Source organism: Aquarana catesbeiana, linkage group LG10 (genome assembly GCF_042186555.1).
Source record: "Aquarana catesbeiana isolate 2022-GZ linkage group LG10, ASM4218655v1, whole genome shotgun sequence".
Lineage (NCBI taxonomy): Eukaryota > Metazoa > Chordata > Amphibia > Anura > Ranidae > Aquarana > Aquarana catesbeiana.
This window is the reverse complement of record NC_133333.1, coordinates 109571764-109599548: the sequence shown is the minus strand read 5'-3', so window position 1 is coordinate 109599548 and position 27785 is coordinate 109571764.

Genomic DNA, 27785 nt, shown 5'->3' with positions numbered 1-27785 from the left:
TAATGATCCCCAGAGCCTGGGGGGAGATGCCTGTCGAGAACTGGAGGTCCTGCAGGTTTCTCCCCGTCGCCAAGTACCGCAGCGTGGCGACTAGCCTCTGCTTTGGAGTGGTGGCTTGCCGCATGCAGGTATCCTGTCTGCTGATATAAGGGGTCAGCAAAGCCAACAAACGGTGAAATACGGGGTCCGTCATCCGGAGAAAGTTCCTGAAATCGTCAGGATTATTCTCACGGATCTCACGGAGCAAAGGCATGTGACAGAATTGGTCACGCTGGAGCAACCAATTCTTGGTCCATGAACTCCTCCCCACCCTGTTCATGGACTGGGTTTGTGTCAAAGTAAGAATCCCAACACCAAGACCCCACACAGCACGAAATCTATGATGAGTATGTACACGCAACATGGCTTCAAAACGGTCGGCTGGTCAGAACGAAGTAACAGAACGGACTGAAGAACAGCAAGGCCTGTTAAGAGCGACCTGAAAATCAGTAACGAACGGACAAGAACACACTGAATAAACCAATGGGAACTCACTGCACGCACTGAAGACCAGATACAAACCCACAAGCACAAACTGAACAGCAGAAAAACGATCTGAAAACCACGAGTCTGAAAAAGCTCGTCTTTCACCAAACTTGCGCTTGGTATTGAACTTTTATAGTCTCGTCGTACGTGGTGTACGTCACTGCGTTCTTGGCGTTCGGAAATTCCGACAACTTTGTGCTACAGTGTGCAAAACAAGTTTGAGCCAACAATCCGTCGGAAAAAATCCGATGGATTTTGTTGTCGGAATGTCCGATCAATGTCCGATCGTGTATACAGGGCATAACAGGGCTGTTCTGTGTAAAATCAGTTCACAGAGCAGGTATGTATAACGTTTGTTATTTAAAAAAAAAGTTTACATTTATTTTACATCTTCTTTTTCTCTACATAATGTTTTTTTTGGGAGCACTCAGTGCGCCTTCCTTACTCAGGCAAATGCCCACATTGTTCTCTTTAAAAAGAGTTCATTATGCCACACTGGGGGTTATTTACTAAGACTGGTGTAACGCTGCACAGAAACCAATCAGCTTCCAGGTTATTTTGCCAAAGTTTAATTGAACAAGCTGAATTTAGAGGATGATTGGCTACCATTCACAGCTGCACCAGATTCTGCACCAGTTTTAGTAAATCTCAGCCACTATTCAATGTAAATATCTGACAGGTTCTGTTTACATGCACCTGACTGGGTATGGGAAGGCTTTAATACATCTGGGAATTTGTGTGCGGCTGGAACAATATGTTAATGTGGGAACAAAGAGGGAAGACTAAGAATTTGCCCACGACAGGCACATTTCTAATATGTAATTGTGGCACCGAGAGGTACAGTACAGCAGGCAGTGCTGGCAATATAAAGGGCTAATGGGCTCTGTGACATTATCAGAACTTCAGACATCTCAAGTCTCCCGTGAGGTGCGGGAGACTCCCGCATTTCTGCAGCGGCTCCCACACACCCGCAAGAGCCTCCCAATCTCCCGGGAATGATCGGTGCAACTGGGAACAGCCTGTGATCACTGATCTCCTTTGAATCAATTTTTAGCTGATAGCTGCTTCTCCTTCTCTCCCTCCCACGGCTGTCAGCTAAAAAGCTATACAGGGAGATCGGTGATCACAGCTGTCCCTCCTGCTGCGCACCGATCATTCCCAGCTGCTCTGTCTGCTCCTCCCCCAGCCCCCTCTGTGTCCTTCTCTGCCCCCTGTTCTCCCCCGGTCCCCTCTGTGTCCTTCTCCATCCCCATTCTCCTCTGGCCCCCTCCATGTCCTTCTACGCCCCCGACCCCCGCAGCCGGCTCCCCTCCTCTCCTGTCCCGCCGGCTGCGGGGGGAACTAGTAATAGGCCACAGTGAGCGAGATCGCTCCTGTGTGTCCTGTGATTGCTGGGCAGAGTAAACTGTGTTTACTCTGCTCAGTTTATGAATGAACAGCCTCTGTCTCCTGTTCATTCATCTTTAGTGCTGAGAAAGAGACTGGGGAATGTGTCCTCAGTCCCTTTGTCTATCTCAAAGGGGAGATGTCAGGGTTCTGTTGAGACCCCTGACATCTCACCAAAGCCCCCCAAAAAATATATAAAAAAAAATTCTAAAAAAATGAAAAAGTGTGAAAAAAATAAATAAAAAACTACTGACACAACTCTCCCCTGCCCTACCAACACTGTCCACTGCCCCAACCCCCTCCCCCAAAAAGCATTGTAAAAAAAATTAAAAACAAATTAAACTGTAAAAAAATAAATTATTAAAAATAAAAAAAAACTACTGACACCGTCCACATACCACCCACCCCCACCCCCTTCCCCAGAAGCACTGCAAAAAAATATTGAAAAAGTGATCTAAAAAATATTTTGCCGCGGGGGGTGGGGGCTTTTGCATACGCGAAGCGCCACCTACCTGAAATGAGTTTCTGCAGGTTGATATGTCTGGAACTTCTCACTTTCTCACCATCCCCCATGGCTGTCTCTGACACCGAAAGTGAGAGGAATACCATGACAGTTGCAAAGCCACACTGCCATGCCAAGGTACCTCCTTTTAAGCCTTCCATGCCCTGAATTCTTTTAAGCCTTGATGTCCAGACCAAATTTAGCTCTGTAAGTATGTATCAATTAACTTGAATTGAATTCTGTAGCTAAAAAAAAAAAAAACAAAAAAAAAAAACTTTATTTAACCACTTAAGGACCGGAAGGATTTGCCCCCTTAATAACCAGACCATTTTTTGCAATACAACACTGTGTTGCTTTAACTGACAATTGCGTGGTCACGCGACGCTGTACCCAAACAAAATTTTAAAAAGGACATAAAAGGGTATTTGATCACCTTTTGCGGTTTTTATTTTTTGCGATATAAACAAAAAGAGCGACAATTTAAAAAAAATTTTTTTTTTTTTGCACTCCCTTGCCCCATTTTCAGTGGAGAGTGGTCTGAAGTCCAATCTCCACTGACATCACTGCAATCAGTCGAGGCAGCGTGTTATCCCAACTTCAGAAGTCTGGATCCACCAGCTGCCTGGACTGATGGCAGTCTCAGCGGCTCAGCGAAGTGGCACGTGTGAAGTGGAAGGAAAATGATAAATGGTTTTCCACATTTTTTACAAATAAATATGTGAAAAGTGTGGGGTGCATTTGTATTCAGCCAGCCTGAGTCAATAATTTGTAGAACCACCTTTTGCTGCAATTACAGCTGCAAGTCTTTTTGGGGACGTCTCTGTCTCATACGACTCTGTATGTTTAGGGTCGTTGTCCTGCTGGAAGATGAACCTCCGCCCCAGTCTCAAGTCTTTTGCAGACTCTAATAGGTTTTCTTCTAAGATTGCCCTTTATGTGGCTACATCCATCTTCCCATAAACTCTGACCAGCTTCCCTGTCTCTGCTGAAGAAAAGCTTCCCCAAAACATGATGCTGCCACCACCATGTTTCACGGTGGGCATGGTGTGTTCAGGGTGATGTGCAGTGTTATTTTCCTGCCACACATAGCATTTTGCTTTTAGGCCAAAAAGTTCAATTTTGGTCTTATCTGACCAGAGCACCTTCTTCCACATGTTTGCTGTGTCCCCCACATGGCTTCTTGCAAACTGCAAACGGGACTTCTTATAGCTTTTTTCACCAGTGGCTTTCTTCTTTCCACTCTCCCATAAAGGCCAGATTTGTGGAGAGCACGACTAATAGTTGTCCTGTGGACAGATTCTCCCACCTGAGCTGTGGATCTCTGAAGCTTCTCCAGAGTTACCATGGGCCTCTTGGCTGCTTCCCTGATTAATGCACTCCTTGCCCAGACTGTCAGTTTAGGTGGACGGCCATGTCTTGGTAGGTTTGTAGTTGTGCCATACTCTTTCCATTTTCAGATAATGGATTGAACAATGCTCAGTAAGATGTTCAAAGCTTGAGATATTTTTTTTATAGCCTAACCTGGCTTTAAACTTCTCCACAACTTTATCCCTGACCTGTCTGGTGTGTTCCTTGGCCTTTGTGATGCTGTTTGTTCACTAAGGTTCTCTACAAACCTCTGAGGGCTTCACAGAACAGCTGTATTTATACTGAGATTAAATTACACACAGGTGGACTTATTATTTACTAATTAGGTGACTTCTGAAGACAATTGGTTTCACTAGAGTTTAGTTGGGGGTATCAGAGTAAAAAGGGGGCTGAATACAAATTCATGTCCCACTTTTCACATATTTATTTGTAAAAAAATGTTGAAAACCATTTATCATTTTCCTTCCACTTCACAATGATGTGTGCTGGTCTATCACATACAATCCCAATAAAATACATTTATGTTTTTGGTTGTAACATAACAAAATGTGCAAAATTTCAAATGGTATGAATACTTTTTCAAGGCACTGTACTTGTCAACTCCAATGCTTCTGTGCATGTAATACTTCTGCATTTTAAAAATTAAACAGAAGTATTGGAGTTTACAAGAACACGGCCATGTGTAGTCATTCACTTGTATGGAAGGCTGTTCGCACCTGTGACTCCCTGGGTGCAGGAAAAAGCCAGTGATTTTATGTTGGACATATTATCAGCCTCTCACTGTCCATGTGGCCTAATGATTCCTTATTGAAAAGAGAGCTACATTAATTTTGGGTCTTTTACGTTGTATATCGGTCTGGAATTCAGCTCGGCATTATCTTTCTATGTATTCCTTAACCAGTGATTATCCTGTACAAGTTAAAACTGTACAGTCAACTTTTTACAATTCTAAAGTTGCCAGTTATCTTTCTCTCCTCTCTATTATATGAATTTGGGTAAAAAGATGCCCCTGACTATTTACAGCAAAGACAGCAGAGAGATTCCAGACAACTGAGCAGTCTCCTATTTGAATTAAGCAAAAGCCAATAAATACAGACTTGTTTCCTTCATTTTCTAGAAGGTGGCCTAATTAATGTTTGGCTTTAAAATATACTTGTAACCTCCTCTAAGAAATGAGGTAGAGCGATATATCTGAAAGAGAATGAGGGCTGCCAAAAGTTTTCAGCCAAGACACTTGACCCAGTAGTCCTAGATGAGCCAAGCACTTAGCAGCCTATAAATGAGAATGCTGATAATCAGGTGGAAATGCATGCTTGTAGAGCACATCAGGAGATTACCGGAGCTGTTCGAACTGAGACTGTCAGACTGTAATTTCACCTTCTAACCAAACTCCTGAACTGATTTGAACAATGAATACCTATTATTCAAAGGTTGTATTATCCAAGCAGTGGCTTATCTAAAAAAAACAAACTTGTAACTACTATTTCTTGGATGGCGATATGAATGTGTCTACAAGGCTCTCAGATAGTATTGCCAGCCGTAGAGACATGTATGAACAGTTCACAAAAATGCAGGCTAAATTAGGTAGATCTAAACCCTAGGCAGATGTAAAAGATACATTTATTCAGTTCTGTAACCATGAATACATTATAGAATGTAATATTTTACCAATATATAACATGTGATTTATAGGAGTCACCAGCTAGCAGTATCAGTGCAAACAAACAGTCTTTATTTTAAAACTATAAATTTAAAACAGCTTATCTTCAGCATGAAAAAATAAAAAACAAAACAGTACATAACTTTTGGTATACAGAAAATACAGTAACACTACAGCTCACCACCAGTATACCAGTCCCACACTGCCTGCTTTAGAGTCCAGGAAATGGCCACAGGAACCAAGACAGCGTCTCAGTAGCCAGACAGTTCTTTCACAACTGTGTCCTTTTCCACTGAACACCTCACAGGCTCCTGCTGCTTCCTAACTCTTTTCAGCCTTCTCTTCCAGTCGGGCTAAAGGATAGGTTCACCTTTGTACAAAAAATAATAAACGCACATCCTTTTGCAGGTAAAAAATGTGCATTTATTATTTTTTGTATTAGGAGCCTGTGAAGCATTGCGATCAGGAGATCACTGATGCCATGCAGGTCTCCTCCACATTGTCAGTCTATCCGGTTACAAGTACATCCCATATGGGTAAGCCAATACTCGCTGACAGGAAGACTCAATGAACTACCACAGCACTTAACATCGCAGTGGTAGTTCATTAAGAACTACAAGCCACTAAGGCTGTTGGGACTTGTAGTTCATTCATACACAGAGCTCTGTGTATGAATTATGCGGGCGCAGCCTCACATGGCCGCTCTGCTTTCAAAAACTGGCAGCTAGTATGGAGAACTTCTCTCCATACTGCTGCCACAGCGAGGGGTGAAACAGGCGGCGGCTGCAGCACTGGGAACATTTTACATGTTCCACCCTGAAATCGGGTGAAACATGTAACATGTTCCCAAAGTTAAACTTATCCTTTAACCTTTTGAGGACCACAGTACTCATAGTCAGGTTTGGACTCTCTTTCCTACTCAAAAATCTCTCTGAGCCCCTGAATTCTGGATCCAATATATTGTAAGGATTTAAGAATCCTGGGGAAACTGCAAGTCAGTTTACCCCTTTTGCCAGATCAACCCAGAACCCCTTATCCTGCATAGGTGAGAATCTATGAGCACTTTATCCTGCTATTTTTTATCCCCATAAAAGGAAACCACAACCCAAACAAAGAGGACACATATCTCCCAACGCCAGACCCATCCCTTGTGTCCTGTACACGTGCTATATTTAATCTGGACAGGGTAACTTCAAGATCTCTGCCATTTAAAGCTGAACTGTTGGCAAATATAAAAGACACAAATTAATGCAGCGCTGTAATCCTTAATACATCATTATATATATATATATATATATATATATATATATTTTAAATGCAAGCAGTGTAAGTACCAGAATTTGACATGATATCAACCTATTGCAGTCTCTGTACAGCAGGGCTGAATTCTGAAAGGAAGAAGCAGTACAAGTAACCAATCAGTTCATAAGCTGACAGAGGGATAAGATCATTACTAGACAGGTTCAGGATGACCTGGGCTCAGAGGAAGTGAGTTGAATGATTCCAGCCATCAGACATGTAGTGGCAGAAAAAAGTACTGCAGGGAAATCTCTGCACTGAAGGCAAATACTGCAGAAAAAGCTGATATTGTTACTATCTTTTAATTGGCTAATTATTTTATCTTGTTATTTTTTGGCTGCAGCCCTGCTTTAACTGGATGACATTTAATTGCCACAGCTCTGCGTACTAAATAATTAACATGCTTTTTTTTTAATATAAAATACTGCTTTCCATTTTTAAATACTTTTTATTGCATCTCAGTGCTGCTGATTGCTCTAGCTTTAGCAGCACACTGGAGAGCTGGACAACTGTTCTCACACAGAGAGCAGTGTAAAAAATTAGTGTAGCGCTAAATGATAATATTATTCAAGTGAATATAACTGTGCACTGTGAAGTGTACAATAAAACAATATCTTAAGTATGAATAAAAGAGTGATAATGAACCACTCAATCAAAGTGCATATACGCAAGTGCTAACACACAAAAAAAAAATCAAGTACATTGAACCATAATCACAATATACAAAATATAAATAAAGAGTAAGTGCACTCAAATGCATAAACAGGGGAAATGTAAAGCAACAAGGCAAAAAAATGGCGTATATTTCAAAAAATATACACCAAAGACTGGAATACATGTGAAGACTCCAAAACGATTTTCAAATGGAAAAGATGAAATACTCTTACCAGATGTGGTGGATGCACCTACCACAGTGAGTCAAACGGGCTCAGAACGCTTAATTCCTAGCGTTCTAGTGTGGCATAAATGGAGAAGCCAGACAAAACCAAATGGTAGATTACTAGACTCCGAACCATACAACCGGACAGCAGGGATAAGCCAATCAGGGGATCAGTCCAGAAGATAGCCATTGTGATTATGGTTCAGTGTACTTGATTTTGTTTTGTCTGTTAGCACTTGCGTATATGCACTTTAATTGAGTGGTTCATTATCACTCTTTTATTCATACTTATGATATTGTTTTATTGTACACTTCACAGTTGCACAGTTATATTCACTTGAATAATATTATCATTTAGCGCTACACTAATTATTTAAACATTTATCTGGACTTTGTTTGAGTGTTGGCAGCTATACTTTTTTTATTTTGGTTTAGCACAGTTTATTCCCCCACCTCACTCACACAGAGAGCAGTCTTACGCTCCAATCAACAATGCTGCTCAGGGTGCATGAGCGTTGTTGATTGGAGCACCATTCAGAGGGAGTGATTGACTGCTGGAGATGCAGACTGGTGGGTGCCATGTGGGAGCAGCAGTCTGACTCTCCAGGTAGTTGCCGACAATGGCAGCCTTTACTGTTAAAAACACATCTGCTTATTAAAATAATAAAAAACAAATACCATGTACATTACTTGTTAGGTTATGTCTATTCTCAAAGGACTTTAAATACACTGCCATTGTTATGTAATAGAGGAACTTTCATTGCTAAAATATTGAGAAGTGCCTATAGTCATTTTTAAGCAAACACTTTACATCTTCCCACACAAGATCTTAACACATCAACACTTTTGCAAGGTGTCAAGGTTATTATCAAAACTCTGTAATGTGTGAACTGAGAACTGTATCCTTCACCGCCCACAAGATGAAGGGAAATACCCCAAGCCTTTCTTGACACTGCAGTTTCTAATTTAACAGTTATGTAACTAAAGTAAGCTCTGCAAACAAATATTTCATGTTGATTTGTCCTTCAGCTTTTTTCTTTTTTTGCCCATCTCGCTGCATGCTGTACCATGATGGCAGATATGGACCAGTGCCTGGGGCAGTACAGTTATAAGGGGACAAAAAGCCTTCAAATTTACATTTATTCTGGTTCTCTCCTCTGCACACCTCTGGACATGTGTAACATATTGCAATGTAATGGGTGCATTATACATTTTAGCAAATATGAAACCATCTGTCCTTGTTCTTGAGTGGAGCTCTGTACAGGTGAAAAGTAGCTCTGCATATACAGAAGACCACATGCTGCCTCCAATAAACATAGTTTTTTACTAGAATAATCAAATGACCCATGGGGTGGTGCTTGTACAAAAGAGTGTCATCTCTCATATGTGCATAAGGCAGCCTGATATCTACATATAGCCTTGATTGCCATGGTTTAGTTAACATGATGGTCCAGCTATAACAAAAATGGGACCAGCACCAGCATGTCATATTGGGACACATCGTCTTTATCCGTGGTACATGCGACTGCAATCAACTTCTATGGACTGCTGGCATGGGGATGCATGCAACACCTGTGTATCCCCAAGCCAGGAAAACACAGACCTGAATAGGGCACACAGTCAAGCGTCCCGTGTGAATGGACCCTAATAGGTCAGTAAACAATATTTGCAGGCTGGTTTAATGCAAAAAATAATGTAACACCCACCTAGTTAGGCACTAGTGTACATTGTTCATAGGTAAAGTTAGTCATTTTTTAGCTCTGCTGTAGTCAGTGGAGCTGAGTTGATTACTTTAGTCTATTCTGGGCTCTGCAGCTACAGGCTTGCCTGTCTCCTCCTGTCTTTCCAGAAAGCACAGGAAAATAGTGGGTGGAGAGAGTAGAGCCTGGGCTAACCCTGTATGCAGCCTCAGACAATCCCTGTTTGGGAGAAGACCAGCAGGGGGCTGAGATATAGGGTGCTGAGCAGAAAATAGCAGGGTCCTTTGCCTGCTGGAGAGTGACCCAGCCTGGAAGTGCTGTTAAACCTTCCAAGGCTCTGAGAAGCTGCAAGGAGTACTGGATGATTCCGGCTCACCAAGGAGCTGAAGGATCACCCCCAAGTTGCAGGAATAACCAGGCAACATCCAAGGAGGATCTTATCAGGAGGCTCATGGTGCAGTGTCAGCTGAAACTGGAAGGAGGCATCCAGATACCCAGTGATACAGTGAGTAGGCCTAATAGAGCACCTGGGAGAAAGACCTTCACCATTGTCCCCTTTTTGCTAGAGGGACTGTTCCAGACCTGCTGGCCAGGATTGTTTCCATAGCTGGATGCACTCCTAAAAAGTTCAGGCGCTGTATGGAGAACCAACATATGGCAGCCTGTGTAATAAATGTTAGCCCTCTGGAGCTAGAGGAGAAAAAAAACACAGAGGATAGTGTTGTGCAAAAGAACAAACAAAAAAAGTATTCCCCTTAATCCAGCGCTGGAGGGTGATGGCTACAAACCACTTGAGGCATACCTCAAAGAAGTCATAACGGTTTGTGTAAAAAGATTTATTGTAAAATCAAAGTATTCCAAGAATGGAAAGGGGTTAAAACATGGCTGACAGACAATCAATGTTAAACATCATGCTTGAACTTCAGTCTCACCCAAACCTTGGCAGGTTGACTTGGGCATATCAAGGCGGGTGCTAGGGGGAACCAAAAGGTGTATAGGTGCCAGATGTCGCATGGGCATCCACCCAATGGAAGAGATGACAGACCACTGGTGGAACCCGTAAAGGTCAGTGATGTGGAGAGGCCCCCAATAGACCAGACATTGGACTCCAAACTGCCGGAGGATACAGCTGGTGTAGTCGGTGGTGCGCTGGATGTGACGTCACCAACACAGAGCAGTGTTGAACCGACTCACCACAACAAGGCTTGGGATGGAACAAAGATGCAGTTGTAGAGCAGATGGAAAGTTGTCAGCAGGCTGTAATACTGATAATGTGTTTTCGGGTGTGGCCCTTTATCTGCCTTTTAACTACCAAGCAACCTATCTAGGAGGGTGCTACATGTAAAAAGCAAATGTATTCTTAACATTTTTGCTAAAATGTTGGTATAATAAACACTTTTCTTTCTACTTGATAAAAGATGTGTGGTTTTGGGTTAATTGGTATTTTATTTGTTTATGTTTATATGGATTTTCTTATATCAGCTAATATATGTATAAGTCCTCTTTTTCACAAAAAAAAAGAAAAATTAAGACGATGCAACGGACTCCTAGAGCACCATAATCCCCTAAACAAACAGCACACCAGTAGTACCTTACCTTGAGGCTTGCTTAATATGACTGGAACCTTGGATAGAGCCATCTGATAAGGTATTTGTTAATGGAATGACTTATTCACTTATGTGTATATGTTTAAAGTTGTTTAGACCAGTTCTAGGGACAGAGCTTGGAACCCCTTACCGATTCGCCCCAGCTAGGTTCAGCCTCTCCTAGTTGGAAGCCCTGACTGTACAGCCTCTAAACGAGCTTTATGCAGGGAACCCCACTCTGATGGTCTCAGGGGTATGCTTTATTATTCACATTTTTCAAAGCCTTAAACAGGTTTAAATTATGAGCAGTGGTCTCCACCTCTTACCTTCTGAGATTCTGTTTCTTGCCACTGTCTCAATTATAATTATTATCTTTAGTCTTTTTTTTTTCCTCTCTCCCCTCTTTTTCCACGTTTGGGTCCGCTGGGTGCTGTAGTTCCGAACCTTGCCTTTTCCATCATGGCGGCCGGCTCGAACTCACGGCGCCAGGAAGTGACACAGCCGGCATCCTCTTTTGCCAGCATCCAAAATGGCGTCGGACACCGCGGATCGCTACGGCGTATGCGCGGCCCTGACGTCAGCGCCGCAACGATGGCGGTTTATGTAAAAACGGCATTTTGCCATTTAGCATGTCATTTGGAGGGTAAAAGACCACCCTCCACCCCAATCCTGCTCTATTCATCGCTGCCTTGCTAGTCCAACTCAGCTCCTGCTACTGGTAAGTCTTTCTCCCTCTCTCTCTCTTTCCAGCATTGGCTACAAAAAAAATAATATATATGTAAAAAAAAAAAGGGGGAATTCTATTCCTTTTTTCTCTCCTTTTTTTTAGACACACTCTACTCTCTCCTATGGAGGCCGCTGTCACAGCAGACCACTCACGGACTACAAGGTAAGGGGGCGTATGATGGATAAGTAATGAAGAGGAGAAAAGAGAGCCTTGCCACTAATACCATCTTGTACTGGTAGTTCCGGCAGGTCATCAAGGTCATCACATTCTAAAAGAAAAGAGCGATCACCTTTAAGACACTCTCATTCTCGGAGAAGTCATTCAAGATCCTCCCACCATAGAGATTCAACATCTTCTCACCAGCCTCGAGATGAGCAGTGTATCCATCCTGCGGCCAATACCTGCTGGGTCTGCGGAACGCAAGTGCTACCTGGGAAATTGAAGCACGTTTGGCATACCAATGAGGCAACCCCTGATAAAGAAGCTGACGCAAGGGAAGCATCCAACATAATAAGAGAATCAGTAAAAGAATCTATTATGCAGGTGGCAACATCTGAATCAATTAGACAATCTACTTCGGCCTCAACTTCTTACGAACCTCAAGACCAAGAAGATTCACCAGCTCAGGATGAAGTCCTAATACCCACTTCCTTTGACTTCGCACTAATAGACCCTTTTGCGAGATCAGTAAAGGAGGCGATCGGATGGGAAGAAGAAAAGGAGGCTCCTTGTAAACTAAGGAAATACTTTCCTAACCTAAAAAAAGATCCCAAAACCTTTCCATTTATTGATGAACTCGAAGAACTAATAAAGGACGAGTGGCAAAAGCCAGATAAAAAATCTGGTCTAAACAATAGGCTAGCCAAGCTTTACCCACTGAGGGAACCAATGGTAAATCCTCTCATCTCAGCACCTGTGGTGGATTCCTCATTAATTACCAATCGAAGATGCCGTCACCTTCAGAGACATAATGTATCGAAAGATAGACCTCAACCTTAAAAAAGCCTATTCAGCGGCAGGAGGGGCCTGCAGGCCGGCAGTTACACTGGCAGCAGTCGGCAGAGCCATCACTAGCTGGAAATTTAACATCGAAAAATTATTGCTAGAAGCAGCAGACCAGGAGAAAATCACATCTGCTCTACAGGAACTCAGCTTGGCAGGAGACTTTGTGGCAGAAGCATCGGTGGATATCATATGATCCTCAGCGAGAGCAATGCTGGCAGCAGTAACGTCCAGAAGAGCGTTTTGGTTAAAGCCCTGGGTCGCAGATGCGACTTCAAAATCCAGTTGGTGTAGAATCCCATACGACAGTACAAACCTATTCAGGCCTAAGCTAGATTCTGCAATCTCGAGAGTTACTGGAGGTAAATCGGGTCTCATCCCCTCTGATAGAAGACCTAAACAACAGAAAAACCCACCGTTTAGACGTCATCTGCCCGAAAGATATCGAGAAGCAAGGTCTTATAGGCCAGGGAAACAATTTAAACGGAATTGGCAAATTCTACAACTGTCTTTTGTGAGGGTGCAGAAGCCCAAAACCCCCAACTCAGGGGATCAACAAAAATTATTTTGTTGGCACACAAGCCCAACCCGCAATAGTGGGAGTGAGGTTGAGGCTATTTGCTCATGTATGGATAGACCTTATAAGAGACCCCTGGACGATATCCACCATCCAAGAGGGTCACAGATGAACATTCAAACACAAGCCGCCGAGAGCTCTACAGAGTTACCAGACTACCATCCTCCCTCCTGAAACGAAAACTTCTAACAAAGTATATCCTGGAATTACTACAAAAACAGGCAATCGTAGAGGTCCCACAGGAACAGAAAGGCACAGGATTCTATTCTCCTCTTTTTTTAGTAACAAAAAAGACAGGAGACTTGAGGCCGGTACTCGATTTAAAAAGCCTCAACGAAACGATTCTAGTCGAATTCTTCAAGATGGAAAGCCTTCAATCAGTACTACTAGCAGTAGGGACAAAAGATTGGATGCTCTCGGTCGATTTGTCCAATGCCTATTTGCATATTCCTGTGCACCAAACCTTCTAGAAGTACTTACGCTTCGCAATAGGCCACCAGCACTTTCAGTTTCAGAGCCTCCCCTTTGGAATATCAACGGCCCCCAGGACCTTTACATAGGTTTTGCTACCGGTAATAGCGCAGTTGAGGGAGAAAGGATTGAGAGTCCTACACTATCTCAACGACATACTACTCCTAGCCAACAGCCAACAAACTCTGCTTCTACATCAAACAATACTAATCTCCACACTCCAACGGTTTGGCTGGATAATAAATCGGAAAAAGAGCAACCTGGTTCCGGCACAATCATTTGCCTAGGTGCCGAGATAGACACCAGTTCCAACACAGTCGGTCTTCCCCAAGCGAAAATAGAACCGCTGGTTCAGAAAATAAAGAAGCTCCTGGCAGCAGAGTACCTATCGGCCAGAACGTGTCTAAGTATCCTGGGTTCAATGTCTTCCACCTTTTTAATGATCCAGTGGTCCCAATGGAACTCAAGAACATTCCAAAATTCGTTCCTAAGACAGTGGAACGGGTCATCAATGAACCAGTAGATCATGATCAACCCGGCAGTAAAGAAGTCATGCAGTCGTCCCATAGTACCGCCACTACCAGAGATAATCACCACAGATGCCAGCCTCAAGGGGTGGGGGCACATTATCAACAACAAGGGGCACAGGGTCGTTGGTCCTTTCACCCACAAGGTATAGTTTTAAACATTCTGGAACTCAGGGCAGCCTGGCAAGCTCTACTAACATTTGGTCCACTCCTTACAGGGAGAAACGTTCTCCTATGCATGCACAACACGGTGGCTTTGAATTACATTCACAGACAAGGAGGTACCCGAAGAAACACGCTCATGGAGGAAGTTCACCCTATAATCGAATGGGCTCAAGTTCATCTGACGGATCTCAGGGCAATATACGTCCCGGCAGTACAGAACCAACTCGCAGACGACCTGAGCCGAATATTTATATCAAACAACGAGTGGTCCCTCAATCCTCAAGTATTTGCTCTTCTTACTCGCAAATGGGGGATCCCCGATATGGATCTGGCAGCAACTCCACAGAACAGCAAATGTTCCCGGTTCCTATCGAGAGCCACTTATCCAACGGCGGCAGGGATCGACTGTCTTCATCACCCATGGAGTTTCCACTTAGGATATATTTTCCCTCCGATTCCTCTAATAGCCAGATTTCTGGCCAGGCTGAGGAGATCGACATCCATAGTCATAGCAGTGTTACCGTTCTGGCCGAGGAGGCCATGGTTTGTGACCATCCTACAGCTAAACACAGAAGAGCCGTTTCCGCTCCCAGTGACCCCAGATTTGCTCTCACAAGGCCCATTCCTTCACCCATCACCGGAACGGTTACACCTAATGGCCTGGAGGTTGAAAGGGAGAGGCTACCAGACCAAGGGTGTTCACTTAGAGTAGTGAACACACTTCAACAGGCCAGAAAAGGGACAACGAACAACACATATAGCAAAATCTGGGAAAAATTCACCGCATTTTCACAGCAACAGTCCTGCAACCCACTCTCTCCTTCAGTCTCTCAAGTCCTAGAGTTCCTACAACTAGGACTGGAGACAGGACTAGCCTCAAGCACTCTCGAAGTCCAGGTCTCTGCACTGTCCGCAATGACGGGAACCAAATGGGCACTGGATCCACTCATAATCTAATTACAGAAAGCATGCCTGAAAATAAGGCCACCAAGAAAACCAACCTTTCCGACTTGGGACCTATCGATTGTGCTAGAGGCTCTGTCAACCCTTCTTCCCTCTAGAATCAGTATCCTTATGGGATCTAACGTTTAAATTATCTTTTCTGGTCGCAATAACATCTGCCAAAAGAGTTTCAGAGTTACAAGCTCTACTAATCAAAGAACCGCATCTGTTTTTTTACCCAGATAGAGTCGTCCTCAGACCCTCAGATCAGTTTATACCTAAGGTAGCATCTACCTTCCACTTTAACTCGGAAATCAATCTTTCAGTTTTTCTTACTAGTGAAGGGGAACCACATCCGTTGGACATTAAATCTGTTATCTCCACCTACTTAGATGCTACCAAACAATTCAGAAAGACTGAAAACTTTCTAGTCATACAGCATGGCGCAAGAAAAGGCCAGGCGGCCTCCTCAAGAACAATAGCTTCTTTGCTAGTAAAAACCATCAAAAGAGCATACCAAATTCGGCTACTCCCAATACTGGATGGATTAAAGGCCCACTCGACTATAGCGGTAGCGACCTCCTGGGCAGCGTACTGTAGAGTGTCCTCAGAAACCATTTGCAAGGCAGCAACCTGGTTTTCCAAAAACACTTTCATATCGCACTACAGAATAGACCCGGCTCAATTATCTACGGTTGAGTTCGGGAGATCAATCATTCAGACTAATTCTTCTATACCCTGTACTTGAGCAAATAAAATCTTCTGAAAGCACCCACCCATGTAGCGAGTTATTTCCCAATGTGTGTGCTGCCATGATGCGTCAGGAAAACTGAAAATTGTATACATACCTTTCCGTAACTTTCCTTTTCTGATGCATCCCATGAGAGCACACACAGAATCCCACCCTTCTAAGCTGATAGTTACTGAGAATGCAACGGTGGACTCCTCTTCAAATCTTATAGCTAACCAGTCCTATCAGGTTATGGAGGCAGAGTCACAACCCAATGTGTGTGCTGCCATGGGATGCGTCAGAAAAGGAAAATTACGGAAAGGTACAGTATGTATACAATTTTCAGTTTTTTGGTCATTGTTCTATATAGCCTAATCCTACTGTTAAATTTTATGCCCTGTATATTTTGTAATAAATTTATATTTTATTATTATTTACTGTGTACGTGCTTACCTCAATGATGGTGATATATCCATGAAAGTCCCATCACCTTATGGGAGAGTGGTGTTCTCTCAAAACTTTTTTTATTCACTTGTGTGATCACTGCAGCTTGAGCTATGAAGCTCTGTAACAAGCACATAGGAATGGACAAAGGATATTTTTATAAAAATTAAACTCTTCCATTACATATGCGTGTGTGCATACATAATATGGACAGCTAGTACTGCACTATGTTTGAATCTATCCTAAAGAAGAACTGTAATAAAATAGATGGGTACTCCTAAATAACCAATATCTTTTGAGACAATTAACACTTTGGTGAGTGTACAAGTACAAGAACTGTACAATGTGCAGGGATCAGGACAATGCAATGTACAACATCATGTATACAGAGCAGGGATCAGTACTATGCCACATACAGTATAGCACATATTGTGCAGCAGTCAGGACTATATAACATACATAGTGCAGTGGCAGTAATATACAACATAGTTTAGTTTATAGAGTGCAATGATCAGGACTATGTAACATACAACATAGTATATACAGTATGGTGCAGCAGTCAAGAATGTGAGAATCAGGACTATGGAGTGTACCGTAATCTTAGCAACCAGTTACATTTGCCAAGTAGGGAATTTTCAAGACAAGCTGTCCTTGCAAAAAAATTCTGAGCCCACCTTTGCAACCCAGAGTCCATACAACCCAGAAAGGATCTAAAGAACAAGAAAGAAAAATGGGTGGCCTCTGAAGATTATAACCATAAATCTAAAAATATCGGATTGTACCATCATCCAGAATTTAGTGGAATAGAGGTTTGGGAACCTGTTCCCCAACCAAGGTTCACCAAGGGCAGAGAAACAGGACTATTTTGGTACAGAAATAGTCCTGTTGCTCTGCCCGTGGTGAACTTTGGTTGGCAACGGTCTAAAGAACAAGTTGATGTCTGCATCAAAGAAAGGAGATCATGGCATAAGCACACAAAGACTTCCCTTCAGCAATCTGGATGATGGGTGGAAGGTTTCCACCCGCTAATACTTGATAGTACAAGGTCCCCTTGACTCAAGCAAAGGTTAAGGGGCTCCTTGTGTACTGTCCGACTCCAGCTCCAACTTCTTTTGACATTGACAAAGTCCTTCCAGAATTCAGTGAATCCAGGATTCCGATGTGGCTTTGGTACATTATTATTATTATAATATTAATATTATTATACAGGATTTATATAGCGCCAGCAGCTTACACATCACTCTACAATATAAAAAGGAGACAATACAGTTACAACACAATACAAGAGGATTAGGAGGACCCTTCTCAGAAGAGCGTACACTCTAATGCCCCGTACACACGGCCGGATTTTCCGATGGAAAATGTCCGATCGGAGCGTGTTGTCGGAAATTCCGACCGTGTGTGGGCTCCATCGGACATTTTCCATCGGATTTTCCGACACACAAAGTTGGAGAGCAGGAGATAAAATTTTCCGACAACAAAATCCGTTGTCGGAAATTCCGATTGTGTGTACACAAATCCGACGGACAAAGTGCCACGCATGCTCAGAATAAATAAAGAGATGAAAGCTATTGGCCACTGCCCTGTTTATAGTCCTGACGTACGTGTTTTACGTCACCGCGTTTAGAACGATCGGATTTTCCGACAACTTTGTGCGACCGTGTGTAGACAAAACAAGTTTGAGCCAACATCCGTCGGAAAAAAACCTAGGATTTTGTTGTCGGAATGTCCGAACAAAGTCCGACCGTGTGTACGCCCTATAATAGTGTGGAGCAAGTGGTACAAATGGTTGTAACTGTGGGGAATGAGCTGATGGAAGTGGTAAAAGATTAGCAGGAGGCATGATAGGCTTCTCTGAAGAGATGAGTTTTCAGGGATTGAATAATGTATGTGATCTTGCACTATTCCTTCATCTATACATAGATGCCATATTTACCAATAATCATAATACATAATAGTAGTGATGAGTGAAAAATATATATAAAATAGTCCAATGGTAGTAGAAAGATAAGTGTTCCAGTACATACGGTGATTAATCCTTGCATAGGTAGTTCCCAGAGAGTCTAAATGCTGCCAACACCTCAGTGCTCACAGAACTCTCACCTCATAACCACAAAACATGAGCCTTAGGTTCAAATCCAATACTGGTAAACTTATCCTTACTCCCGGAGTCCCCTCCGCAACTTTTCAGTCAAAGATCACATTTCACATGTGGGGGTGAAGTAGACAAACAAGCCTCCAATAGTGTATTAACGTACTACGAACCACTTATCAAAAAGCAACATCTGCTTACATCAAAATTCAGTAAAAAGCGCTTAGATTGATAAAAACATTGGCGTTTTCCGCCTCACACATCACTTCCGGTCCACTGTGTGCTCTGGCCACGCCTTACACGTTACATCACGTCACTTCCTCAGGGGACCGGATTGGATGTTCACTCAATATATTTATATGCTAGGGACAGGAAGTGTATTGGATGCCATTTTGTTGTGAATAATGGAAATTACAGCTCAAGGGCCATTTTTCCTATGACTAATCCGAGGATTGCAGATGATAGACGATTAAGTAAAGCCTTAAATGACCATTTTACTGAAGACCATAACAAATGGCCATTTTCCTATAGCAAATTTAATGACTTACAAAAAAAAAAGTTTTCAGGGATTGACTGAAGGCAGCTAGAGTAGGAGATAGCCAGACAGGTTGAGGTAGAGAGTTCCAGAGGATGGGAGAGGCTCTGGAGAAATCCTGGAGATGAAGATATTTCCAGATCTTTTCCTCACCCCATTTCTAAATTAATTCTAGGAAATGTACGTTTATTTATTTTTTCTCTTATTTATGTTTCCTAGTATTTAGTACATTGGAAAGAAGGCAGTCACCTTTAGACAGTAGAAACATCCCCTGGCTGGTGATGGAGAGCCTTTACCATGTAAAAGAATAGGTTATATTACCTGTAAATTCAGCTGAGGGTCTGATTTGTAGCACTAAATTATTTTATGTATTTTGTTGCATTCTGCAGATTTCTGATGCCCTTTTCAAACCTTGCCCCATCCGAGACAGTCTTTTTTCATCTCTATTCCAACCTTGATCTAAAAAGAAGCATGTGGCTTTAGTTTCATCAAAGGACAGCTTTAGATCTAATAGTTCTGTGAATGCCTCTTTCCGCTAAGATGTGAATGCTAAAAGTATATCGTACTACAGCTACCTGGTGCAGTAACTTCATGTTAATGAATCCCCTAGATATTGAACTCTGAGTTCATCACATCTATAATTTCATAGTTCAGTTGTTCAGTTAAATGATGTCTAAATGCTCATTTGAATTAACATTTTTTTTTCAAGCTGTGCATAATAAAGCTGGGGTCAGTGGATGGATCTGCAAGTACAGGAACAATGCCTGATGCCTCCAGTTCTCCAACAACTAAAGGGATTTATGGCTGCTTGCCGACAGTGACGCTTATTATTAGTTCTTTCTGTGCTGAGATATGAGTACTCATCTATACAAACTATAATGCTGCCTACACATTTCAGACGAGAAATGTTAGATGGGAGCTTGTTTTCGGAAATTCCAACAGTGTGCAGGCTCCATCGGACATTTTCCATCGGAATTTCCGACTAACAAAATTTGAGATCTGGATCTCAAATTTTCCGACAACAAAATCCGTTGTAAATTCCGATCGTGTGTACACAATTCCATGCACAAAGTTCCAAGCATGCTCGGAATCAAGCAGAAGAGCCGCACTGGCTATTGAGCTTCATTTTTCTCGGCTCGTCGTACGTCTTGTACGTTCTTGGTGATCGGAATTTCCGACAAGATTTGTGTGACCGTGTGTATGCAAGACAAGTTTGAGCCAACATCCATCAGTAAAAAAGCATGTATTTTGTTGTCGGAATGTCCGATCGTTTGTATGCGGCATAACAGTATAAGAAATACAGGAAAAATGCAGCGCTTACAGTTTAAAATTTAAATGTGATTATCAGTGAAAACATATTGAAAGCAGTCCAAATTTAATATCAGAAAAAGTCTTTCCAATCTCGGATTGGAAAAGGGAGGTAGAAAAAGTAATGGAAGCGGAGAGATGGATACATATGGTTAAGGACCGGCAGTGGAGAAAGAAGGAGGGGGGCCGAATTCCGGGGGGGCCGAATTCCGGGGGGACCTCACCGCATCTCTCCACAGCCAGGTCCCCTGGAAAAGGGGAACAGGTACCTGTCAAAAACAGGTATCTCCCCCCCCCCTCGAAAGGTGCCAAACGTGGGGGGGGGGGGAGCAAACAGGCAGAGCTTCCACTTTTGAGTGGAACTCCACTTTAAAACATTTTTATTCAAAGTAACACTAGTTGTTTTAAACTAACTTTAGCCAAAATAGAATAAAGTATGCATTTTTATATTTTGTTAAAAAAAATTGTGTCTACAAATTGCATAGAAAATAAATCATCATTGTTGCAAGACAATATTATCCAAAAGAAAGTCTTGCTTGGTTAAAAAAAAAATTAACCACCTGCCGACCGCCTAACGTACTAGTACTGGACCATGTTGGCTCTATTGAGCGAAATCACGTACGTGCATGTCGATTTGTGCAGTAGACATTGGGGAAGCAAACAGGCAGAGCTTCCACTTTTGAGTGGAACTCCACTTTAAAACATTTTTATTAAAAGTAACACTAGTTGTTTTAAACTAACTTTAGCCAAAATAGAATAAAGTATGCATTTTTATATTTTGTTAAAAAAAATTGTGTCTACAAATTGCATAGAAAATAAATCATCATTGTTGCAAGACAATATTATCCAAAAGAAAGTCTTGCTTGGTTAAAAAAAAAAATTAACCACCTGCCGACCGCCTAACGTACTAGTACTGGACCATGTTGGCTCTATTGAGCGAAATCACGTACGTGCATGTCGATTTGTGCAGTAGACATTGGGAGGCGTGCGCTACCGCACACTGATTGGACTGAGGGAGGCCACTCAGCGGGTCCAGCGGACCTGATGTCTGCCGGCCACTCGCGATCGTTCCCAAGAGAGGCAGAGCGGTGGTTTGCCTATGTAAACAAGGCAGATTCCTGTTCTGACAGGGGAGAAGATAGAGATCTTGTGTTCCAGCTATGCAGGAACACCAATGTCTGTCTTCACCTAGTCAGAGAAACCCCCACACAGTTAGCAAGCACCAGCTAGGCACACAGTTAACCCCTTGATTGCCCCTGATGTTTACAGTGCATATTTTTACCATTGATCGCTATAATGTCACTGGTCCCCCAAAAAGTATCAAAAATGTCAGTTAGGTGTCCGATTTGTCTGCCGCAATGTTGCAGTCCTGCTAAAAATCGCTGATCTCTGCCATTACTAGTAAAAAAAAAAAAAATGCCATAAAAATTTCCCATAGTTTGTAGACACGATAACTTTTGCGCAAACCAATCAATATACGCTTATTGGGATTTTTTTTACCAAAAACATGCAGTAGAATACACATTGCCCTAAATTGATAAAGAAATTAGATTTTTTTCAAAAATTTATTGATATGTTTTATAGCAGAAAATATTTTTTTTTTTTCAAAATTGTCGCTCTTTTTTTGTTTATAGAGCAAAAAATAAAAACAGCAGAGGTGATCAAATACCACCAAAAGACAGCTCTATTTGTGGGAAAAAAAGGACATCAATTTTATTTGGGTACAGCATCGCACGACCGCGCAATTGTCAGTTAAAATAATGCAGTGCCATATTGCAAAAAATGGCCTGGTCATTAAGGGGGTAAAACCTTCCGGGGCTAAAGTGGTTAAGCACCATCAGTGGCATGGGTTGGAGTGTGGCCTCTTAATGGGTGGGTGTCAGCCTGCAGTTTCCTGCTTGTGAAATTCTTACCTCCTTGCTGCAGTGGTTTTGCTGACCTGTGGTTTTATTTACATGTGCTGCTGGCTTTTACGTTCACCTATGCACATCGCCTGCTCTATTTCTGGATTTACAGTATATCCCTTTTTCTTCTATCACTTCCTGGTCCACCTGTCTGCTTCTCTATATATAGACATGCTCAGTGCAGCTCGTGTTGCCTGAGCAACTTCCTATGTGGGTGGGGCCTATTGTGTCCGAGCATGTGGGGTAACACCTCGCCCGAAGGCGTGCTCACCAATGGATGTGAGAAATCAAACATTAAGGAAGTCCCTGACTCAGAAATGAGCCACTTCTGTGCAGCAGTAATATACAAAGTTCTTCTATGAAATGTTTTGTCCCATATCACTACACACTTGTAACTGATGTAGGTTTGCACTGGAAGGGATGTGCAGAGCCTACCCCACTTCATCAGTCCAGCGCCCCCTGTTACCTCACTCCCAGTAATAGAATAAAGTCCCGCTGAGTCCCTAGCAGGCTCCATTGACTCTTTCTTTCAAGTACTTCGTGATCAGGCCTTGAATCCCCATGCTAGTCAGCTCCCAGTGACCCGAGGAAACAGACAGCTAGGGAATGAGCCAGAGCACTGAACTGAACATGTTCTCTTTATAGGCCTGTCAGAATTTTCGAAAAAAGTCTGATGGGGCATATGATCGGAATATACCATGAAAAGCTCCCGTCTGACTTTTTCTGTCGGACATTCCGCACGTGTGTACACGGCATAAGAGCTTGTATTGGAAAAGGTGCTTGGTATCCCTGGATATGTTAAAAGAGCTAATGAGTTTTAAAGTTCAGTTATTAATTAACAATGTTGGAAAACACTTATATTCAGAATTTTACGTTTGTCAATACCATAAATACAGCTACAAGAAGCATCTGCCTACTTGCTGCAAATGGATTAGCAAGTACAAACCCCAGTGTAAAATCAGTAATAAAAATAGCCAAGTTAACTTTCGTTGTCTGTTTTGACTTTGCAAACCTGAAACCTTTACAGATACTGGGCAGCAGATACAAGTGACATTCCTGTAAGCAGAAAATATATACTGCATTTACGGATTTCCTGTACTCGGTGACTGCCCAGATCAATGCAAATTGCATTCCATTTTCAGCTCTAAGCCACTACACAACATCAATACCCTGTAATGAAGAGTTTTCCTTCAGCTGATTCTGTTCTAATGTGTTTAGAGAAAAGACTGCTATAGAGGGAAAAGTCATGCCACCAATTCAAATAAATCTAATAAAAAATAAATAAATAAATATATATATATATATATATATATATATATATATATATATATATATATATATATATATATATATATATATATATATATATATATATATATATATAAAATATATATATGTAGCACTACCCCCGTAGGAGCTGCTGATGAATGTTTGATTCTGCACCTGCCTCTCAACCCCAAGAACGGTCTCGACCCCTCTGGCACACCTGATATGAGTGTGGTACCCAGCAGTAAAGAGAACACAGTAATGATACACTATACAGTATATTTACCGTAACCTTGGAACCCGTCACTTCACCAGCTGTGATAATAGATAGAGACTCACACAGGACATCAATTAACCATTTAGAAAGTTTACTGAAATGGAAATTAAACACAAGGAACAGTGTGATAACTTAAAGGTAATAAATGACAACAGATAGCAGTCAATGTATATGTGAAACCGTAGATTCAATGACCACCATAGAGAGCATATGCAGACAGGTACACAGTGGGACAAGTACCCAATATCCTCCAAAACTTATATTAAGCACCTTCCCACAGAAACCTCAAAGCACACACATCAGATCTGCAGTATAATGTCACAAACAGCAATGCATATAGCCTGTACTCAAGGGCTCCCCCTAGGTTGTAATGTTCCAAATGCAAAGTAAACTGTGATGCTTTGTAGAAGATGAATAAAGTTCCTTGTCTTCAGAATCTTCAGATAGCTTATGTTTTAGACTGCAGTATTTGTAAATCCAAACAGGGCAACAAATAGAAAGCAAACTGTAGGATAAGTGATGCGGTGGTAATTGTGTACTTGCAAATATAAGACACTTATAATACTTCCTCCTTAGCAGTGGGTATAGTTCAGTATTGACTTTATAGCACAGAGAAACAAATCCTAAAGTTCCACTGTATAAGCAAGATCACTTTTGTGGGACTACAAGTCTCACCAGCAGTCTGTAGATAACATACTCAGTTAATAATGTACTCTACTGAAATAGGCATGTGCCCTTCTCACCAAGTAGACCCAGAGGCTGTGAGGCTCCGTCCAGACTCTCCTCCTGGTGTCTCAGTCTGATAAAAGATGGCTCCACCATGCTGTATTGCTCCTCCGGATAGCCGAGGTGCAGATGGATTCAAATGCCTGAAGAGCAGACCGATCCTCCTGCTCAATCAGCAGGGCCATTCACAAGGATCCCTCTGGGGCGGGCGATCCACTCTCCACTGTAGGCCGCAGGCTCTTCCAGCCCTGGGCACTCACACACAGACCTCCTGCTGTGTGTTGAATGGCGTCTGGAGAGGCCAAAAACATGCCTCGCCTGTCCTTTTATCTGCTTACCCAGTAGGCTGTTCTGTGACTTTGCATTGTGGGTCAGTAGTTCCCAGATTGATTTTAGCACAAGAGTCACTTCCTCATTAAACTACATCTCCCACAATGCTTTGTAACACTGCTTCACAGAAACTAAACAAAAGTCTTAATAGCATTAAAAGTACACTAGAGGGAGCCAAACTCTTACTTAAGGAACAATGCATCATTTAGCATGATAACTTGGGTAGAAAAACCCCTGAGCTACAAATATATATTAATATATATATTATACATATATATATTTTTGTAAATATTGTATTATATGTTTTCATATGACAACACTGAAGAAATGACACGTTGCTACAATGTAAAGTAGTGAGTGTACAGCTTGTATAACAGTGTAAATTTGCTGTCCCCCATGTCCTTAGTCTGCTTGTCTTCAGCAAACTGTTTATGGGCTTTCTTGTGCATCGTCCTTAGAAGAGGCTATCTTCTGGGACGACAGCCATGCAGACCAATTTGATGCAGTGTGCGGCGTATGGACTGAGCACTGACAGGCTGACCCCCCCATCCCTTCAACTTCGTCTGCAGCAATGCTGGCAGCACTCATACATCTATTTACCAAAGACAACCTTTGGTCAACCATGGCCTGTTCTGAGTGGAACCTGTCCTGTTAAACCACTGTATGGTCTTGGCCACAATGCTGCAGCTCAGTTCAAGGGTCTTGGCAATCTTCTTATAGCCTAGGCCATCTTTATGTAGAGCAACAATTCTTTTTTCAGATCCTCAGAGAGTTCTTTGCCATGAGGTGCCATGTTGAACTTCCAATGATCAGTATGAGAGACTGAGAGCGTTAACACCAAATTTAATACACCTGCTTCCCATTCACACCTGAGACCTTGTAACACTAGCGAGTCACATGACACCGGGGAGGGAAAATGGCTAAATGGGCCCAATTTGGACATTTTCACTTAGGGGTGTACTCATTTTTGTTGCCAGCGATTTAGACATTAATGGCTGTGTGTTGAATTATTTTGAGGGGACAGCAAGTTTACACTGTTATACAAGCTGTACACTCACTACTTTACATTGTAGCAAAGTGTCATTTCTTCAGTGTTGTTACGCGAAAAGATAAATATTTACAAAAATCTGAGGGGTGTACTCTCTTATGTGAGATACTGTATATATATATATATATATAGACAGTATGTACAGTATATATTGAGTACTCCCTACTATGGTTATGTTTATTACCACTATCCTCCATTTGTTATTTATTTACTTTTTTTAACCAATCTCTTTTTTTTTAAATAGGAAGATTTCTGTTTTGTGTATGATATTTATTTCCTTAAACTCTATACTGATGTTATGATTTTACCAGGTTAACTATCACTGTTGCAACTTCCAGAAGTACCTCCTAGGGCACATGTACAACTGGTTTGGTTGATAAACTGTGATTTACTGCATGTGTTCTGCCCTCACAATGTGTCTGAAGTACAAGGCTTGGCAGACAGCTATCAACTTCCCAATAAAGACTGAGGCTGAAGGGTTAACGCTTGCAATCTTTACTGAGAATTAGATATATTTTAGATTCAAGTTTAAATATTTTCATTTTTTTAAAATCTTTATCCACTTTAGCCCGGAAGGATTTACCCCCTTCCCGACCAGAGCATTTTTTGACGGCACTGCGTTATTTTAGCTGACAATTGCGCGGTCGTGCAACGTTGTATCCAAACAAAATTGACATTTTTTTTTCCCACAAATAGAGCTTTCTTTTGGGGGTATTTGATCACCTCTGCGGTTTTTACTTTTTAGCGCTATAAACAAAAAAAAACGACAATTTTGAAAAAAAAGCAATATTTTTTTACTTTTTGCTATAATAAATATCCCCGAAAAACATATAAAAAAACAAATTTCTTCCACAGTTTAAGCTGATATGTATTCTTCTACAAATTTTTGGTAAAAAAAAAAAAATCGCAATAAGTGTATATTGATTGGTTAGATTTATGGCATTTTTATTATTAATTATTTTTTTTACTAGTAATGGCAGCGATCTGCGATTTATATCATGACTGCGTCATTGCGGCGGACAGATCGGACACTTTTGACACTATTTTGGGACCATTGACATTTATACAGCGATCAGAGCTAAAAATAGCCACTGATTACTGTATAAATGTCGCTGGCAGGGAAAGGGTTAAACAGTAGGGGGCGATCAAGGGGTTAAGTGTGTTTCCTCAGTGTGGGCTCACTACAACATGACAGAGATCACTGCTCCAGATGACAGGGAGCAGTAGATCCCTGACATGTTGCTTGGCAGAACAGGGAAAGGCCTTGTTTGCATCTCCCCATTCTGCCTCTCCTCACCCTAATCGCGGGCAGCCGGTGAACATCGAGCTCGCAGGACCCGCAGGTGCGCTCCCGTGGTGCGCCGAGGGCGCGCACACGCTAGGCGGGAGTTTCAAAGGGACGTACAGGTAAGTCCTTTTACTTGCCCGTGCTATTCTGCCGACGTAAATCGGCGTGCGGTGGTCGGCATGTGGTTAAGTTGTAAAACTGCAAAACACAAATTATAAAGTATACATTAGCAGTGAACATCATATTACAAAATGCAAGTACAGTCAGATATGCTACATTATTGTAAGGCCCTAGCTAACATAAATGTGGAATAGCTGAAAGAAACTCCCTGGCAGGAACTACTATCAAACAAATATAAAATGCAGTAGAATTAGTAGAACACATACTACTTAATTGAACGCTGATGACAGCCTACTTACAGACTTATGATTCCAAGGCCAGTTTTAAGAAATCCTGGAGCTCTAATGCAATGCTTCCTTCCAATGAGGTTCAAGCAAAATGTCTGTTAGACAGGAAGTGG